We start from the raw sequence: 21449 nt of genomic DNA, 5'->3' as shown, positions 1-21449 counted from the left end.
TGTTTTGAACTAATCATGCATTATCTTGTAACTCTGAGATTTTGATGAGGTAGCTGTTAATTTTTAAAACGATATTGTAGGGTTCGTGTGAGAGACCAGATCTGGCCAGTTTGACCATAGAACAGGTAGAATACTTCTGGCCAGATATGGCCGGTTTAAATGCTAAAGGGTTAAACTTTGATATTCGAGTTTGGGTTTATAACAATTTAATCAACTAAAAATACAGCAATATACAATACAAACAAAGATTGCTAAATTGTAAGCAAAATCAAACTTCAACGCAATAACATTCTTATCCAGTGAGTTGCCATGTTCTCGACTAACTAAATTCAATGCTGAACAAGTTGTCTGCAAACAGAATAGATCTCTGCAGAGTCACACAGCAGGCATATAACAGCAATCGACTCAATCAAAATCACGTGATCAAAACTAAAAATCACAACATTATTACCCCCTAATGAAAAAAAACAATTAACCAACAAAATGCAAAATACAAACATAACCATGAGCCAATCACAACAGGTCCCACAGAGGCAATGATATGGGAGCAAGATCTTTGGAGCTTTGCCACCCTTGAGAATACTCATCAAACTATATGAAATAATAGTCGTGGCCAATGCCAATGTCATCTAAGTGGTTAGCATTCGGAAGGGCATCCAGCCGTTGCAACAATGCCAAATGTGACTAGAACTTGCTGCACCTCTCCGGCTTACCAGTTTCAGCCAATGTATCTCCATGGAAAGCAGACATGAAATGATGATGTGTCTTCATTTACAAAATAAATATAAGCTTAAATTACATAAATACATTCACTGACCTGTCGGTATAGATGCTGAATATGGAGGTACTGCAGACGATACTGAAATTTTAGGATACAGAAATTGTAATATATATATATTATATTGAAGAGAAATCATTTAATACCCACACAAACTCACAATCTAAGCACATACACTCTTTACTCTTTTACTTGTTTCACTCATTTGACTGCGGCCATGCTGGCGCACCGCCTTTAGTCAAGCAAATCGACCCCGGGACTTATTCTTTTTGTAAGCCCAGTACTTATTCTATCGGTCTCTTTTGCCAAATCGCTAAGTGACGGGGACGTAAACACACCAGCATCGGTTGTCAAGCAATGCTAGGGGGACAAACACAGACACACAAACACATACACACACTCACACACACACATATATATATATACATATATACGACAGGCTTCTTTCAGTTTCCATCTACCAAATCCACTCACAAGGCATTGGTCGGCTCGGGGCTATAGCAGAAGACACTTGCCCAAGATGCCACGCAGTGGGACTGAACCCAGAACCATGAGGTTGGTTACTCTTTACTCTTTTGCATGAAATCTCTAACTTTTCTCACATGTGGTAATTTAAAACTATTCACATGATAGGATTTGCCTTTTAAAATATCTTGCATGCAACATTTTCTGGTTAATTTTTTAAGGATTTTGTTCATCATAAATTACAAAAGAATGAAATATGACACTATCCACGTATATCGTACTCCTGCTTTTATGAGTGTGAGTATATATACATATATACACATACATGTATAAATACATAAGCACACACATGCGCACAAAGAGACTGACAGACACACACACACACATTTGTATATAAACATTTTTGTCTTGTCATGCAGGTAAGGCATTTTTTGTTGTATATATATATATATATATATATATATATATATGTGGAGGCGCAATGGCCCAGTGGTTAGGGCAGCGGACTCGTGGTCGTAGGATCGTGGTTTCGATACCCAGACCGGGCGTTGTGAGTGTTTATTGCGCGAAAACACCTAAAAGCTCCACAAGGCTCCGGCAGGGGATGGTGGTGATCCCCGCTGTATTCTTTCACCACTCTTTCTTCTGTTGGCCTGCTCGCTCAGCCAGTGGGGTGGCGTCATTCGAAGGCTAAAACAATGTGAATGCATTGTGACCAGCGATGTGTAACTACATCTGATGGACTGGTCGGTCACGTGATCACATGATATATATATATATATATATATATATATTATTATCAATGTAATTGTTTCCTTTGTGTGGCCCTAATCCTTTATTCTGTTTATTGACTTGTCCCTCATCCGTCTACTAATGGTCTCGTTTTGAGCCAATCCCAAAAGCATCTTGACAGAAAAGTTCGGCATAAGAGACATTGTATGTGGTGTGTAAGAGAGATGACGGTAGTGGTATGGTCATGTGATGCATATGGATGAATACAGCTGTGTAAAGAAGTGCGGATCTCTAACTGTGGAGGGAACCTGTAGAAGAGCTAGGCATAGGAAGACATAGGAGGAGATGGTGAAGCATGATAGTTGAACATTTGGTCTTACAATAGTAATGGGATTTGACCGATACCTTTGGCATAAGCCATCCTTGAGAAGACTTGTCAAGCCAAGTGAAATTATAGTCGTGGCCGATGCCAGTGGCACCCATGCTTGTGGTGCATAAAAAAATCCATACCAGTGGCATGTAAAAGCACCCATTATACTCTTGGAGTGGTTGGCATTAGGAATGGCAAAAAGTCATTCAAACCATGCCAAATTAAACTGGAAATTGCTGCACCTCTCTGGCTTACTAGTTTCTGTGATAGTGTCTAACCCATGCTAGCATGGAAAGCAGACTCTAAATGATGATGGTGATCATGATTATGATATATCTTGAATTACAAATTGTAGATTAGTTTATATTACATAAATATATAACCACTGACCTGTTGGTATTGATGCAGAGTATGGTGTTGACGCTGAAATGTTAGAATATGGAACTTGCAATATATATTATCTTGAAGAGAAATCTTTGTATACACACAGACTCACAATCTACACCCGTCTCCCCTTTCTGTACTCTTTTTGCATGAAATCTGTAACTTTACTCAGGTGTGGTAATTTAAAACTATTGACATGACATAGTGTTTGCCTTTAAAATACCCTGCATTTACTATTTACTAGTTTTTAAACTTTTGTTCCTCTTGATGGGCTAAAAAGTGAAATATGCTATCTCATTATATTGTTGTTTTACATTGATGCTTCTGTGTTTATGTGTGTGTGTGTGTATATATATATGTATAAAAAATATATATAAAAATACAAAATGGGACAAGAAAGCAAAACATTCAAATAAACGACACAAAAAATATATACATATAATTTAGAGAAAAGCCTCTATTAAACAATTCAATAATGAAAGATGTTATTCACACCATATAGAAAACATATACTATAAAAACCTTATTCTAAAAATCAATAAAGTACAATAAATTGTAAATAGTAGTAAAAAGACTACGCGCGTTTTATATATATATACATCACGTACATACTTCTGCTTTTATGAGTGTGTGTATAATAATATATATATATATATATATATATATATATATGTCTGCTTTAAATTTAAATGTGAGTGTACATGTATTTCCTTGCTATTGGTTATAGAACTATGAGTTCAATATGGAAAATAATTGTGTTTGTTAATGTATACTGATATATTTTGTTTATATTGTATTAATGTGTATATATATATGTGTAGAATTATGAGTGTCTATGCACACATTTTTATATTTTATATTTTTATATTTATATGTAAATTTTTTTCACACTTATATTAAATTCTCTGAAGAGGCCGTGAGACATTCTTGTTAATGTCTCATTTATACCTGCTTTATATGGCTAATAGGTTAAATGGGACATACCTGTCTTCATGGCCAAAACAGCTGTCAGCTATGATGTAATTGTATTTTCTATTTCTATTTCCATGTCTAGTTATATTTGCAATATATTATGTATAATGTCATTGCTGTTGTGTAATGGTTTAATAAAGTATTGATTGGGTATTATCTGATGGTTGATGATTGATTTACATATATTTCTCCATTTTCTCATTTTGTATATATATATATATATAATATATATATATATTATATATATATATATATATATATAGAAACTTGTATAAATACATACACAGACACATATACACATATATATATAAGACGCCATGATAGATCGTTAGCTACTACATGCATTTTTTTCTCTCTTTGTTTCTCTCCTTGTTTTTTTCTGTGTATCTTTCTGTCGAAGAGCATAGGCTCGAAACGTAAAAGACTTGTTCTATTTCTATTCCTGAGCGCCATACTAATACATTTGTTTGTTTGTACTCCACCTGCCTTCGTCTTTTCTTTATTTTCGTAAACCTTCCCGTTATATATAGGTATACTCATTTTTGTCTTGTCTTGCAGCTCTAAGGCATTTTTGGCTGTATATGTATTATCGTCATTCTAATTTTTGTCTTCATGTGGCCCTAAGCCTTTATTCTGTTTCTCGTCTTGTCCCTCATCCATGTACAAACGGTCTCGTCTTGAGCCAGTCTCGTTTTGTTATGCTTTGTTCCCATTCCTGGCAAGTCTCTGGCTGGTGCCTCCAAAGTGGAACAACATTACCGATAATGGCCAAAATTGCACTCAAACCTCTGGCCAATAACTGAAAAGGAGTCGGTGACTTTCTGTGTTTTCTGTTCATTTGTGTATTTAGTATATTTTGGTATGTTTCTTTACTACACATTTTGCGAATTATATATAAATATATATGTATGTATGTGTATTATCATCATCATCATCATCATCATTTAGCGTCCGCTTTCCATGCTAGCATGGGTTGGCGGTTCAACTGGGGTCTGTGAAGCTGGAAGGCTTTGTCAGGCCCAGTCAGATCTGGCAGTGTTTCTACGGCTGGATGCCCTTCCTAACGCCAATTGTATGTATATATGTATATATGTATATATATGTATATATGTATATATATATATGTGTATATATGTATATATGTATGTATGTATATGTATGTGTATATATTACCGTGATCACTTTGACCAACCAGGCTATCAGATGTTGCTACACATCACTGGTCACAACGCACTTCGCATTGTTTTAGCCTTCAAATGACGCCACCCCGCTGGCTGAGCGAGCAGGCCAACAGAAGAATGAGTGAAAGTTGTGGTGAAAGAGTACAGCAGGGATCACCACCACCCCCGGCTGGAGCCTCGCGGAGCTTTAGGTGTTTTCGCTCAATAAACACTCACAACACCCGGTCTAGGAATCGAAACCGTGATCCTATGACCGTGAGTCTGCTGCCCTAACCACTGGGCCATTGCACCTCCACATGTGTATATATGTATGTATATATATATATATAATATATATATATATATATATATATATATATATATATATATACACACATGTATATATATATACACACACATGTATATTTATATATATATATATATATATATATAGTTAATCCAAACATGAAAGCACAAAAAAACACAACAACACGAGGACATGGAACAAATATACTATTATTGGACGCTCAGGAAAGAAGGAAAGGAGGGTTTAACACTTCGAGTGGAGCTCTTCGTCAGAAACATAGGGGAAGGAAAGATTCAGAGAAGGGAAGACAGAGGATAAAAAATCGCCAACAGTACACACACGGCCACATTTTGAATGTATATATTTATGTACGCACACACATACACACAGGTATGTCATATTTTAAGTGTGTTTTCTTTTTATTTAATCCTGAAAATATTCTTTATGTAACACCTGCAGTTATTAAATTGTTGCCTCTATATATAGGAATTAATTATGCAGAATTTGAACTGAATCTTACCACAAACAGTAAACCCTGAAGAAGGAAATACTATTCAATGGACTTGAACATGGACTGTTCCTACAGCCCCTTAATATTTTCTGAAAGGGCTTTAGGTTTTTAACTGATTTTTACTTTCGATGGCTTTTAAGCGACACTTACCTTACTCTTTTACTTGTTTCAGTCATTTGACTGCGGCTATGCTGGAGCACCGCCTTTAGTCGAGCAAATCGACCCCAGGACTTATTCTTTGTAAGCCCAGTACTTATTCTATCGGTCTCTTTTGCCGAACCGCTAGGTGACGGGGACGTAAATACACCAGCATCAGTTGTCAAGCAAAACTAGGGGGACAAACACAGACACACACATGCATATATATATATATATATATATATATATATATATATATATATATATACATATATACGACAGGCTTCTTTCAGTTTCCGTCTACCAAATCCACTCACATGGCATTGGTCGGCCCGGGGCTATAGTAGAAGACACTTGCCCAAGATGCCACGCAGTGGGACTGAACTCGGAACCATGTGGTTGGTAAGCAAGCTACTTACCACACAGCCACTCCTGCGCCTATGATGTTACTGAACTATATTTATTCTCCCATGAATACATGTATCTCCACATGCATACATGGTCTCCATGTTCTTATATCTCACTTCATTTACATTTTACGTCTTATTATTTTAGTTATATTTTTATTATCTTTTAATTGTTTTTATAATTTTTTGTTATAGGAATTCTTAATATAAACATGAATCCCATCAAAGCCTTATAAATCACTGTAAGCAGGATTTCGTTTTCAGATGCCAGGTACTGACGACTGAATTTTTTAACTTCTACAAAAAAATTTATATAAGTAGCTTGCAAACCAACCACATGGTTCCGGGTTCAGTCCCACTGCGTGGCATCTTGGGCAAGTGTCTTCTGCTATAGCCCCGGGTAGACGGAAACTGAAAGAAGCCTGTCGTATATATGTATATGTATATATATGTATGTGTGTGTTTGTGTTTGTCCCCCTAGCATTGCTTGACAACCGATGCTGGTGTGTTTACGTCCCTGTCACTTACAAAGTCCCAGGGTCGATTTGCTCGACTAAAGGCGGTGCTCCAGCATGGCCACAGTCAAATGACTGAAACAAGTAAAAGAGTAAAAGAGTATATATATATATGTGTATGTATATATATATATATATATCAGATCAGACTGGAGCCTGGTGCAACCATCTGGCTCACCAGTTCTCAGTCAAACCATCCAACCCATGCCAGCATGGAAAGCAGATGTTAAATGATGATGATGATGATATATATATATATCATCATCGCAGGAGTGGCTATGTGGTAAGTAACTTGTTTACCAACCACATGGTTCCGGGTTCAGTCCCACTGCGTGGCACCTTGGGCGAGTGTCTTCTACTACAGCCTCAGGCCGACGAAAGCCTTGTGAGTGAATTTGGTAGACGGAAACTGAAAGAAGCCCGTCGTATATATATGTATATATATATGCGTGTACGTGTTTGTGTGTCTGTCCCCCTGGCATTGCTTGACAACCGATGCTGGTGTGTTTATGTCCCCGTTACTTAGCAGTTCAGCAAAAGAGACCGATAGAATAAGTACTGGGCTAAAAAAGAATAAGTCCCAGGATCGAGTTGCTCGATTGAAGGCTGTGCTCCAGCATGGCCGCAGTCAAATGACTGAAACAAGTAAAAGAGTAAAGAGTAAGAGTATATATATATATATATACATATGTAGCCATATAGATAAATATATGTATTTTTGTATATAGATACATATATGACTGGCTTTCGTGCCGGTGACACGTAAAAAGCACCAACCAATTGTGGCCATTGCCAGCCTCCTGCGCTAGTGGCACATAAAAAGCAACAACTACACTCTCGGAGTGATTGCTGTTAGGAAGGGCATCCGGCAGTAGAAACACTGCCAGATCGGACTGGAACCTGGTGGAGCTTCCTGGGTCCCCAGTTGCCAGTCAGACAATCCAATCCATGCCAGCATGGAAAATGGACATTAAACGATGATGATGATATATATATATATATATATATATATATAAATGAAGATGATGTATATATATATATATATATATAGGAGTGGGTGTGTGGTAAGTAGCTTGCTTACGAACCACATTGTTCTGGGTTCAGTCCCATTGTGTGGCACCTTGGGCAAGTGTCTTCTACTATAGCCTTGGGCTAATCAAAGCCTTGTGAGTGGATTTGGTAGACGGAAACTGAAAGAAGCCTGACATATATATATGTGTGTGTGTGTGTGTGTGTATGTTTGTGTGTCTGTATTGCCCCCCCCCCAACATTGCTTGACAACTGATGCTGGTGTGTTTAGGTCCCCATAACTTAACTGTTCGGCAAAAGAGAACAATAGAATAAGTAAAGTCCTGGGATCGATTTGCTTGACTAAAGGTGGTGCTCCAGCATGACCACAGTCAAATGACTGAAACAAGTAAAAGAGTATATATATATATATATATACACCATCTTCATTTAATGTCCACTTTCTACACTCACAAGGGTTAGAGAAGTGGTGTAAGTTGAATATATTTATTAAACCTGTTGATATGCATAAACCTCCGATTGTCTTCCCTCAACTGCCAGTTGGGTAAGCTAGAGGTAGTAGATAGATTCTGATATCTAGGGGACCAATTTAGTAGTGGAGATGGATACTCTCAGAGCATAAACTTTTGCAAGAATAAAAATAGGCTGGGCAAAGTTGAAAGAGATCTAGCCTCTGTTGGCAACAAACCTTCAGAATGAAAGGCAGACTGCATGATACCTGCATGCATACGGCCAAGCCACAGGGCATAATACATGCTACACGGCAGTGAAACATGGAGTGAGACCAGTGAGGACACAGGTGTAGGCATGAATGAAATTAAGCTTGTATGCTTTGCTGGATATGCAATGTCAGTGTGCATGTACAATAGGGTGTAAACATCTTGAGACAAGAGTTGGGCATAAGGGACATTGTATGTGGTGTGTAACAGAGACGACTGTGCTGGTCTGGTCCTGTGATGCATACGGATGAGGACAGCTGTGTCAAGAATTGTGGATCTCTAACCCTGGGGGGGTGGGGAAACTGTGGAAGAGCTAGATCCAGGAAGACATGGGAGGAGGTGCGGAAGCATGATTGTTGAACATTGGGTTTCACAGAGGCAATGACAAGTGACCGATACCTTTGGAGGCGCAATGGCCCAGTGGAGGCGCAATGGCCCAGTGGAGGTGCAATGGCCCAGTGGTTAGGGCAGCGGACTCGTGGTCTTGGGTTGGCGTTTTCGATTCCCAGACCGGGCGTTGTGAGTGTTTATTGACTGAAAACACCTAAAGCTCCACGAGGCTCCAGCAGGGGATGGTGGTGATCCCTGCTGTACTCTTTCACCACAACTTTCTCTCACTCTTACTTCCTGTTTCTGTTGTACCTGTATTTCAAAGGTCCGGCCTTGTCACTCTCTGTGTCACGCTGAATATCCCCGAGAACTACGTTAAGGGTACACGTGTCTGTGGAGTGCTCAGCCACTTACACGTTAATTTCATGAGCAGGCTGTTCTGGTTATCGGAACAACCGGAACCCTCATCGTCGTAACCGACGGAGTGCTTCCACCTTTGGTGATATGGCATCTTTGAGAGGACGCGTCAAGGAAAGTGAAATTGTAGTGGCTGGCATTAGGAAGGGCATCCAGCAATAGAAACCATGCCAAATCCAACTGGAACTTACTGCACCTCTCCGGCTTACCAGTTTCAGTTAAAATATCTATTTCTTTATTACCCACAAGGGGCTAAACACAGAGGGGACAAACAAGGACAGACATAGGTATTAAGTCGATTACATTGACCCCAGTGCGTAACTGGTACTTAATTTATCGACCCCGAAAGGATGAAAGGCAAAGTCGACCTCGGCGGAATTTGAACACACAATGTAACGCAGACGAAATACTGCTAAGCATTTCGCCCGGCGTGCTAACGTTTCTGCCAGCTCACCGCCTTTAAAAAAATCTGCCCCGGGTGACCTAACCCATGTCAGCATGGAAAGCAGTCACTAAATAATGATGATGGTCATGATGATGATCACAATTATGATATAGCTTGATTTACAAAATAAACACAAGTTTATATTACATAAATATACTCACTAACCTGTTGGTATTGATGCAGAGTAAGCAAATGTTGTTGGAGATCCTGAAATTTCAGAAAAGAGAAATTGTAATATATATATACTAGCAGTATCGCCCGGCGTTGCTCAGGTTTGTAAGGGAAATAACTATATAAGCATTTTTAGAGAGTTATAGCCAAAAAATAGCAAAAAAATGCATTAAAAATGAAAAAAAAAATGATGGTAATTTTTTAAAAATATCGTTGACTCATCGTAGACATTTTTAGAGAGTTACTTCCCTTATATAATAGCGAAAAAATGCATTAAAATGGAAAAAAATGATGATGGTAAATTTTTTTTTTAAATCGTAGACTCATCATAGACGCGTGCTAATACCCAGAAGGGCTCGATATGAATCACGACTATATGATACCCACTTTTGGTTAAACTGCTCCGCAAAATGTGGGAGTAGTTAGGAATCTAAATCGTAGGAGACAGACACACAACTTCACTTTTATATATAAAGATTTACGGAGATGTACTCACATAGCAAGTGATTTGATCTGAGATCGTGTGCTGGAACGAAAACAATTGCAGCATGGAAGGTGTTTATAAGCCATTTAAGAATATATACGTACATATATATGACGAACTAACTGTTACTTTCTCAGATGCAGCACGGATTTTTGTCAGTGAACAGGTCGTGGATTTCAGCGACGAAAATATTTTGACAAATTAAACTTAAATGTTGAAGTGAATCGAACGGCTTTTGTGTGTTTCTTAAATGGCTTACAAACACCTTCCACACTGCAATATATATTATATTGAAGAGAAATCATTTTATACACACAGATACACAATCTAAGCACATCTCCCCTTTCTTGACTCTTTTGCATGAAATCTCAAACATTTCTCACTTGTAGAAATTTCAAAGTAATGGCATGGCATAGAATTTGCCTTTTAAAATAGCTTCCATTCAAGATTTTCTGGCTAAAATATTTTAGGCTTTTGTTGCTCACGAAAGTCTAATATTGTCTTATATTGTCATTTTACATACATACTTCTATGTCTATGCATACAAATATAAATATATATATATATATATATCAACAATTGATATATATCAACCCTCAATTGTTGATATTATAATTCATTTCTCTCGGTCATACTGCCTCGGTTCTCGCGGTTAAAATATAATGTTTGCTAGATAGACCACGTGGGTGGAAGGGGATTGAAGAAATTTACGCCTGCGCATTTTGAATTTGTTGACACTGTTAGTCGGAGTGGTTCATCTGAAGCGATAAGTTCGCTGATAGGTAAAGTTCCTTCTTTTTAGTGTTTCCAAATCCAATTAAGAAATTTTGAGCTGACGATAGAAATGCTGATTTTATTTGGCTAATCTTGAAACGTTGACGTACTCAAACGATCTATGTACTTGTGATATTTTTCTGTATTTACCTCCAAACCTTCGTGGGCTGTCTGGAGTAAGCATTATCTGAGAGAAATTTTCTTTAAGTAGTAGAAATGCTAAGAAAATTTTTTTTGGCTGCTATTTCTACTAAGTTCAGTATGTGGCAAAGTAATTTATTTTACTAAGCCCTAATTATATAATATATATATATATATATATATCATGTTGAATCGCTAGCTTCTGCACGCATTTTTTTTCTCTCCTTGTTTCTCTCCGTGTTTCTTTTCTGTGTATCTTTCTGTCGAAGAGCGTAGGCTCGAAACGTAAAAGACTTGTTTCATTTTATTTATATTCCTGAGTGCCATACTAATACAATTGTTTGTGTGTACTCCACCTGCCTTCGTCTTTTGTTTATTTTCATAAAGCTTCCCGTTATATATATATATATATACCCATGAACATATATTTATATATCATCATCATCATCTTCATTTAATGCCCACTTTCCATGCTGTCATGAGTTAGAGAGGAGGTGTATAAGAATAGGCTGGGTTATTTTCTGAGAGCTCTTACCTCTGCTGGCAACAAAGAACCTCTCCCGCAGAGTGAAAGGTAGACAGTATAATGCCTGTGTTCCAACAACCATACTACAAGACAGTGCACAAGACAGTGCGCAGGAGTGGCTGTGTGGTAAGTAGTTTGCTTACCAGCCACATGGTTCCAGGTTCAGTCCCACTGCGTGGCATTCTTGTGCAAGTGTCTTCAGCTATAGCTCCGGGCCAACCAAAGCCTTGTAAGTGGATTTGGTAGACAGAAACTGAAAGAAGCCCGTCGTATATATGTATATATATATGTATGCGTGTGTGTGTCTGTGTTTGTCCCCCTAGCATTGCTTGACAACTGATGCTGGTGTGTTTACGTCCCCGTCACTTAGCGGTTCAGCAAAAGAGACCGATAGAATAAGTACTGGGCTTCCAAAGAATAAGTCCCAGGGTTGATTTGCTTGACTAAAGGTGGTGCTCCAGCATGGCCGCAGTCAAATGACTGAAACAAGTAAAAGAGTAAAAGATAGAGTAAGAGAGAGTATGAGCTGACACTGTTGCAAGCTAGAGGTAATAGATAGTTACTGTTATCCAGGTGACCATGGATACAATGAAAGTGTAAGAGCGAGAATAAGAATAGGCTGGCCAAAGTTCAGAGGGCTCTTGCCTCTCCAGGCAACAAAACCTCTCCCTCTCCCTCGAGTGAAAGGGTGACTGTATGATATCTGTGGGTACATAGATACAGTAAACAGTGAAAATGTACAGAAAATATATCCCATCAACTGCCAGTGGGGTAAGCTAGATGTAGTAGATATATTTCTTTACTACCCACAAGGGGCTAAACACAGAGGGGACAAACAAGGACAGACAAACGGATTAAGTCGATTACATCGACCCCAGTGCGTAACTGGTACTTAATTTATCGACCCCGAAAGGATGAAAGGCAAAGTCGACCTCGGCAGAATTTGAACTCAGACAGGCGAAGTACCTATTTCTTTACTACCCACAAGGGGCTAAACACAGAGGGGACAAACAAGGACAGACAAACTGATTAAGTCGATTATATCGACCCCAGTGCGTAACTGGTACTTAATTTATCGACCCCGAAAGGATGAAAGGCAAAGTCGACCTCGGCAGAATTTGAACTCAGACAGGCGAAGTACCTATTTCTTTACTACTACCCACAAGGGGCTAAACACAGAGGGGACAAACAAGGACAGACAAACGGATTAAGTCGATTATATCGACCCCAGTCCGTAACTGGTACTTAATTTATCGACCCCGAAAGGATGAAAGGCAAAGTCGACCTCGGCAGAATTTGAACTCAGACAGGCGAAGTACCTATTTCTTTACTACCCACAAGGGGCTAAACACAGAGGGGACAAACAAGGACAGACAAACGGATTAAGTCGATTATATCGACCCCAGTCCGTAACTGGTACTTAATTTTCGACCCCAAAAGGATGAAAGGCAAAGTCGACCTCGGCAGAATTTGAACTCAGACAGGCGAAGTACCTATTTCTTTACTACCCACAAGGGGCTAAACACAGAGGGGACAAACAAGGACAGACAAACTGATTAAGTCGATTATATCGACCCCAGTGCGTAACTGGTACTTAATTTATCGACCCCGAAAGGATGAAAGGCAAAGTCGACCTCGGCAGAATTTGAACTCAGACAGGCGAAGTACCTATTTCTTTACTACCCACAAGGGGCTAAACACAGAGGGGACAAACAAGGACAGACAAACGGATTAAGTCGATTATATCGACCCCAGTCCGTAACTGGTACTTAATTTATCGACCCCGAAGGATGAAAGGCAAAGTCGACCTCGGCAGAATTTGAACTCAGACAGGCGAAGTACCTATTTCTTTACTACCCACACAAGGGGCTAAACACAGAGGGGACAAACAAGGACAGACAAACGGATTAAGTCGATTATATCGACCCCAGTCCGTAACTGGTACTTAATTTATCGACCCCGAAAGGATGAAAGGCAAAGTCGACCTCGGCAGAATTTGAACTCAGACAGGCGAAGTACCTATTTCTTTACTACCCACAAGGGGCTAAACACAGAGGGGACAAACAAGGACAGACAAACGGATTAAGTCGATTATATCGACCCCAGTCCGTAACTGGTACTTAATTTATCGACCCCGAAAGGATGAAAGGCAAAGTCGACCTCGGCAGAATTTGAACTCAGACAGGCGAAGTACCTATTTCTTTACTACCCACAAGGGGCTAAACACAGAGGGGACAAACAAGGACAGACAAACGGATTAAGTCGATTATATCGACCCCAGTCCGTAACTGGTACTTAATTTATCGACCCCGAAAGGATGAAAGGCAAAGTCGACCTCGGCAGAATTTGAACTCAGAACGTAACAGCAGACGAAATACAGCGACGCATTTCGCCCGACGTGCTAACGTTTCTGCCAGCTCACCACCTAGATGTAGTAGATAGCTTCCATTATCTAGGTGACCAAGTTAGTAATGGACGTGGATGCATTAAGAGCATAACTGGGAGAATAAGAATAGGCTGGGCAGAGTCCAGCTAGCGCTTACCTCTGCTCGCAACAAAGAGCCTCTTCTTCAGAGTGAAAGGTGAACTGCATGATGCCTAGACGCACATAGCTATGCTACAGGGCAGTGCATGTGCTACACAATAGTGAAACAAGGGCTGTTACCACTGAGGGTATGTGTAGACTTGAAAGAAATGAAGCTAGTATTCTTTGCTGGATGTGTAACGTCATTGTGCATGTAGAACGGTGCGTAAGCATCTTGAGAGAAAAGTTTGACATAAGAGACGTTGGATGTGATGTGTATATTTCTTTACTACCCACAAGGGGCTAAACACAGAGAGGACAAACAAGGACAGACAAACGGATTAAGTCGATTACATCGACCCCACTGTGTAACTGTTACTTAATTTATCGACCCCAAAAGGATGAAAGGCAAAGTGGACCTTAGCAGAATTTGAACTCAGAACGTAACAGCAGACAAAATACCTATTTCTTTACTACCCACAAGGGGCTAAACACAGAGGGGACAAACAAGGACAGACAAACGGATTAAGTCGATTACATCGACCGCAGTGTGTCACTGGTACTTAATTTATCAACCCCGAAAGGATGAAAGGCAAAGTGGCCCTCGGCGGAATTTGAACCCAGAACGTAAACGGCAGACGGAATACGGCTACACATTTCACCTGGCATGCTAACGATTCTGCCAGCTCGCCACCGTTGGATGTGATGTGTAACAGAGGCAGCTGTGGTGCTATGGTCCTGTGATGCATACGAATAAGGATAACTGTGTAAAGAAGTGTGGATTTCTATATGCGGAGTGAACTTGCGCAAGAGGTCAATGCAGGAAGACATGGGGGGAGGTGGTAAGGCATGATCGTTGACCCTAAAGGTAATGACAAGTGACCAAGATCTTTGGCTATTTGTTTCTCTTTCTCTTTTACTTGTTTCAGTCATTTGACTGCGGCCATGCTGGAGCACCGCTTTTAATCGAGCAACTCGACCCCGGGACTTATTCTTTGTAAGCCCAGTACTTATTCTATCGGTCTCTTTTCCTGAACCGCTTAGTGACGGGGACATAAACACACCAGCATCGGTTGTCAAGCGATGTTGGATGGGACAAACACAGACACACAAACATACATGCACAAATACACATATATATACATATATACGACGGGCTTCTTTCAGTTTCCGTCTACCAAATCCACTCACAAGACTTTGGTCAGCTCGAGGCTATGGCAGAAGACAATTGCCCAAGGTGCCACGCAGTGGGACTGAACCCGGCTATATGCCATCCCTGAGAACACTTGTCAGGCCAAGTGAAATCATCCATGCCAATGGCATGTAAAAGACACCCATTATACTCTTGGAGAGGGGGCATTAGGAAGGACATCCAGTCATAGCAACAATGCCAAAATTCATTTGGAAATTGCTGCACCTCCCCAGCTTACCAGTTTCAGTCAAATTGTCTAACACAGGCCTTCATGGAAAACAGACACTAAATGATGATGATGATATATCTTGATTGACAAAATAAACATAAATTTATATTACATAAATATATTCACTGACCTGTCGGTATAGATGCAGAGTATGGAAGTGCTGTAGGTGATGCTGAAATTTCAGAATAGAGAAATTGTAATATATATTACTAGCAGTATCGCCCGGCGTTGCTCGGGTTTGTAAGGGAAATAACTATATAAGCATTTTTAGAGATGTAAAGTATAATAGCCATCTCAATATGGCTAACCAGAAAGGTGGGGTGTAACTGTAGATTTTTACGTTCTGAGATTTAATAATAATTTTTAGAGAGTTACTTCCCTTATATATGCCAAAAATGCATAAAAATGGGAAAAATTGATGGTAAATTATTTTTAAATCGTAGACTCATCGTAGACGTGCGCTAACCCAGAAGGGCTCGATATGAATCACGACTATAAATACCCGGTTTTGGTTCAACTGCACCACAAAATGTGGGAGTGTTAGGAATCTAAATCGTAGGAGACAGACAGCACACAACCTCACTTTTATATATAAAGACTAGCAGTATCGCGGCGTTGCTCAGGTTTGTAAGGGAAATAACTATATAAGCATTTTTAGAGTTATAGCCAAAAATTAGCAAAAAAATGCATTAAAAATGGAAAAAAAATTATGGTAAATTTTTTTTTAATCGTTGACTCATCGTAGACATTTTTAGAGAGTTACTTCCCTTATATAATAGCGAAAAAATGCATTAAAATGGAAAAAAATGATGATGGTAAATTATTTTTTAAATCGTAGACTCATCGTAGACGCGCGCTAATACTCAGAAGGGCTCGATATGAATCACGACTATAAGATACCCGGTTTTGGTTAAACTGCACCGCAAAATGTGGGAGTAGTTAGGAATCTAAATCGTAGGAGACAGACAGCACACTACCTCACTTTTATATATAAAGATATTCAAGAGAAATCATTGTATAGAAACAAACATACACACAATCTAAGCCCGTCTCTCCTTTCTGTACTCTTTTGTATGAAATCTCTAACTTTTCTCAGTTGTGCTAATTTGAAACTATTGACATAACATAGCGTTTACCAGTTTTGGTTGTTTCATTTTTGCCTTTTCCCTTTTCTTCCTTTCCTTCTTTATGTTTGTGTTACATCCTTCCTTTTCTTGTGGTGGGAACATTTTTCGGATCTTTTCGGTTTGACTGGCAGTTTTTAAAAAATAATTTCCACATAACTAAACACTTTTAAACTTCGTATACTGGTAGAATGTGTTTACAAAACATCTTTTTCTCTTGGCTTTCTTGAGAAAATTCTATAGTTTGTAAGATATTTGTTGTTCTGTTTCTTCAATTTCTGCAATTTCAACCAATCAATGACGTCTATTGAGGTGAAAACATTCTGTGCCGTATGAATATGTCCCCCGTTTAAGAAACAGATTGGGTTTATTTACATTTCTGAAGGAAAAAAAAGATACCCTTCCCCCCACCCCTAACCCTAACCCTAAAACAGATTGAAATGCAATAGATCGATTCTAGGGTCATAATTATGGGTGACAATTTCATATGACACCGCTAGAAAAAACTGCCTTTCAAACCGAAAACATCCCTTTTTTCCTCTGGTTGTCCAATGGGGTGAAGGCTTTGTTCATTTGTAGGACCACAGAGGGGCTTCTAGTTGCTGCTTCCTTGGCTCCCCTATCCTTTTCTGCCTGGTCGTTCACAGGAACCACTGGATCAAACAGACTTCCGGGGTTTTGGTTCCTTTTCATCTTCTCTATCCTTATCAGCCTTGCCACAATAGTTTTTCAATTGTCATCCAGGGTGTCAATGTATGGTCTCATAAACATATAAGATCAGATGAATTAATTCTTCTTCCACTCTATCTGATCAATGGTTCTGTGAAAGCCATTGTTTTTCAGTGCAGCAGTGATGATGTTGTTTGGCGGATTGCCACTAGCAATCATTCATGCTCACAACAGAAGATTTAATTCTTTCTTCTCTCACTTTGGTGCCATCTTCGTTTTTTTAAAGCCAAGAGTTGGAGTAGAGCAGTTGTCTTCAACCAGGGTTCCGCGGAACCTCAGGGTTCCACCAGTACAGTCCAGGGGTTCCGCAAGAAGTTACAAAACTGCTAGAATCGGCAGTAACTTTTAAGTCTCCTGTGCAGATATGTGTGCATAAGACTATTAAATTATTGCACAGGGGTTCCTCAAGCCAGTGGAATGTTTCCTTGGGGTTCCGCTCCAGCAAAAAGGTTGAAAAGCACTGGAGTAGAGGATAAAGAGGAAGACAGAGATAGAGGGAGGTAGAAAAGAAGAAACACAGAGGGGGATAGGGAAAGAGAGAGGGAGATATGAAGGAAAGAGAGAGGTGCTATGAAGGAAAGAGAGAGGTTGATATGAGGAAAGAGAGGGGGTGTTAGAGAGACAGAGGGAGGTTGAGGAGTGAATGAGAGGAGGGGAAGAGAAAGAGAGACAGAGTGAAGGAGAGACAGGAAAGGATGACGGATGTGAGAGAAAGGGAGAAACGGAATGAGAAGAGGGGGAAAAGGAGAAGTATATAAGGAAGAGGGTGAAGTGACAGGAGGAGAGGAAGATGTGAGATGGAAAGGAAAGAGAAGTGAGAAAAGGGGAAGATATGAAAGGGAGAGAGAGAGAGATGAGAAAAAGAGTAAGATATGGAAGAGAGAGAGGGAAAGAGTAGGTATAAAGAGAGATAAGGGGGAAGAGAGGAGCGGGAAAAGGAGGAATATATGTGAGGGAGGGAGAGTGTGGGAGCAGGTAATGAAGATGTGTAGGAAAATGAAAATGAAAATTTATAATTCTAAATAGGATTTATAATTCAAATAATTCTAGAGAGCGCAGGAGTGGCTGTGTGGTAAGTAGCTTGCTAATCAACCACATGGTTCCGGGTTCAGTCCCACTGCATGGCATCTTGGGCAAGTGTCTTCTGCTATAGCCTCGGGCCGACCAATGCCTTGTGAGTGGATTTGGTAGACGGAAACTGAAAGCAGCCCGTCGTATATATGTATATATATATATGTGTGTGTATGTGTTTGTGTCTGTGTTTGTCCCCCTAGCATTGCTTGACAACCGATGTTGGTGTGTTTACGTCCCCGTCACTTAGCGGTTCGGCAAAAGAGACCGATAGAATAAGTACTGGCGGTGCTCCAGCATGGCCGCAGTCAAATGACTGAAACAAGTAAAAGAGTAAAGAGTAAAAGAGTATAAAATGAAAAAAAAAGAAAGAAAAGGTAGTGAAAAGAAAGGGGTTTTCGTAATGATTTCCAGTTTTCAAAGAGAATGAAGGCTATGTGGTCGTTGTAATAAAAGTTGAATGAAAATTATTGTTAGAATTCTCAGAAAGTAAACAAAGATGAAGTCGTATTTCAAATGCTACCTAAGTTTTTAAAAAAATAAAGAAAAGAAAAGGATACTTATTTGCAAGAGATAAAATTCCAAATCCTTGTTTTTGAACGAAGAAGTTTTTCTTTCAAAGACATTTCTTTTTTGCTTCTTCCATTTGGCTGCAAATAAAACCATGACTTGCAACCACTTGCTTTTTCGACGATAACTCTAGCTTGTGCCACTGACTTTAATGTACTATATTCAACTTTTAGTGTAATATATTACGCTTTTTAATGAATATATTACAGTAGACCGTTATGAAATAACAAGTTCTACGTTTTTGTCAGTTTTACCAGATTTCTTCGTTGATCTAAGCAATCCCTTTTTGGTTGTTTCAAGAGAACGAAAAAGCATGTCTTGGATCTTTTCCTTTTGAACGGCAGACAATTTCTAGTTAACTAAACACCTTTAAACTTCGTATACTGGTAGAATGTGTTTATAAAAGATCTTTTTCTCTTGGTTTTATTGAGAAAATTCTATAGTTTGTAACATATTTCATCTGAAAATCCGAGCATTTCGGCAATTTTAACCAATCGATTACCTCCATTCAACTAAAATCATTTGCTGCGTCTAAAACTGAGACAACATCCTGTAACTAGCCCTAAACCTCCCCCCTAACCCTAACCCTAATTTTTTTTTCTGAATTGTTAAATTAATTTAATTCCATTGCTTTAGTTTTTTTTACATGCGTAACAATTAAATTAATTTAACAATTAAGAAAAAAAAAATTAGGGTTAGAGTTAGGGGGGAGGTTTAGGGTTAGTTACAGGATGTTGTCTCAGTTTTAGATGCAGCAAATGATTTTAGCTCAAAAGAGAGCATAGGATTTTTGGTTAAAATTCGAAAAATTAAACTATGTTAAACAAACAAATTACAATTTTCTCAAGAAAGCCAAGAGAAAAAAATGCTTTATTTTGACACATTCTACCAGTATACGAAATTTTAAAGTGTTTAGTTAACTAGAAATTGTCTGCCGTTCAAAAGGAAAAGATCCCATGTCTTTCTGCAACGAAACCAGAAGTATATATCTTTAGCATTTACAGTATATAGCAATTTTCATAATCATTTTGATATACTTGCAATCAAAAGTAACGCTGATTCGTTAATTTGAGTCATTCCCTTAGGTGATTATGATTGACATATCGTAATTATTACAATTCTTTTCCATATACAGGCGCAGGAGTGGCTGTGTGCTAAGTAGCTTGCTAACCAACCACATGGTTCCAGGTTCAGTCCCACAGTGTCTTCTGCTATAACCCCGGGCCGACCAATGCCTTGTGAGTGGATTTGGTAGACGGAAACTGAAAGAAGCCTGTCGTATATATATGTATATATATATTATATATTATATATATATATATATATATATATATATGAATGTGTGTGTTTGTGTGTCTGTGTTTGTCCCCCTAGCATTGCTTGACAACCGATGCTGGTGTGTTTACGTCCCCGTCACTTAGTGGTTCGGCAAAAGAGACCGATAGAATAAGTACTGGGCTTACAAAGAATAAGTCCCGGGGTTGATTTGCTCGACTAGAGGCGGTGCTATAGAGTTAACCCTTTCATTACTGTAGTTATTTTGAGATGCTCTGTGTTTCTTTCAATTCCTTTAAATATAACAAAGAATTTAGTAAAATAACTTAGTTATCATTAAGCTAGTGTTAGGAACATAAATTGTGACTAAGATGGAAGATTTTGAAGTTCAAATGTCTTATGAAAACAAGACATTTGTACTCAGAACCAGAACCGGTTTCAACCGGGTTGATATCGAAAGGGTTAAACAATTGTTTACTGCACTTTGCAAGACCAGTCAGTTAGATCAGCCGTAATGGATATATAATACTATACACTTCAATTAATATACCTACTCTACAGACAAATATATGAGTGTATTTTTCCCTGACATGGATTCTTAGATGGCTGTCTGTATATATATATATATATGTATGTATGTATATATATACTAGCAGTATTGCCCATCGCTGCTCGGGTTTGTTTCGACCCTTTAGAATTGGAATTTTTGAGAAGTAAAAATTGTGCATTCTGTAGCTTGTTATTCTCTTTAAGTGAACATTTTTCTGGTTGAAATACACCGAAAAATGGCGACACAGCAGTAAAAAAATCGTAAAAAATAGGGATTTTCATAGAAAAAAAGCACCTTTTTGATGTAAATAATTTTTGGTCTTAACATGGTCCGATTTGAATTTTATCTCCTACAGAATGAAGAGCAAGCCTTCTTCTATCATACTCTCAATTTTGGTCAATTTGCGCCGC

At 38.8% G+C, this 21449-nt stretch overlaps 1 protein-coding gene across 1 annotated transcript in view; it reads right to left on the bottom strand.

The window, feature by feature from the left end:
• LOC118768320 (SCO-spondin-like) overlaps positions 1 to 15888 on the bottom strand; it is a 447598-nt gene extending 431710 nt beyond the window's left edge. The window contains exon 1 of the mRNA XM_036514554.1: positions 15851 to 15888. The gene's annotated coding sequence lies outside the window, so the exon portion shown is untranslated. The remainder of the gene's footprint in view (positions 1 to 15850) is intronic.
• Positions 15889 to 21449: the final 5561 nt, after the last annotated feature.

This window comes from Octopus sinensis, linkage group LG28 (assembly GCF_006345805.1).
Source record: "Octopus sinensis linkage group LG28, ASM634580v1, whole genome shotgun sequence".
Classification (NCBI taxonomy): Eukaryota; Metazoa; Mollusca; class Cephalopoda; order Octopoda; family Octopodidae; genus Octopus; species Octopus sinensis.
The sequence above is the reverse complement of the archived record's forward strand: the minus strand, read 5'-3'. Positions and strand labels throughout refer to the sequence as shown.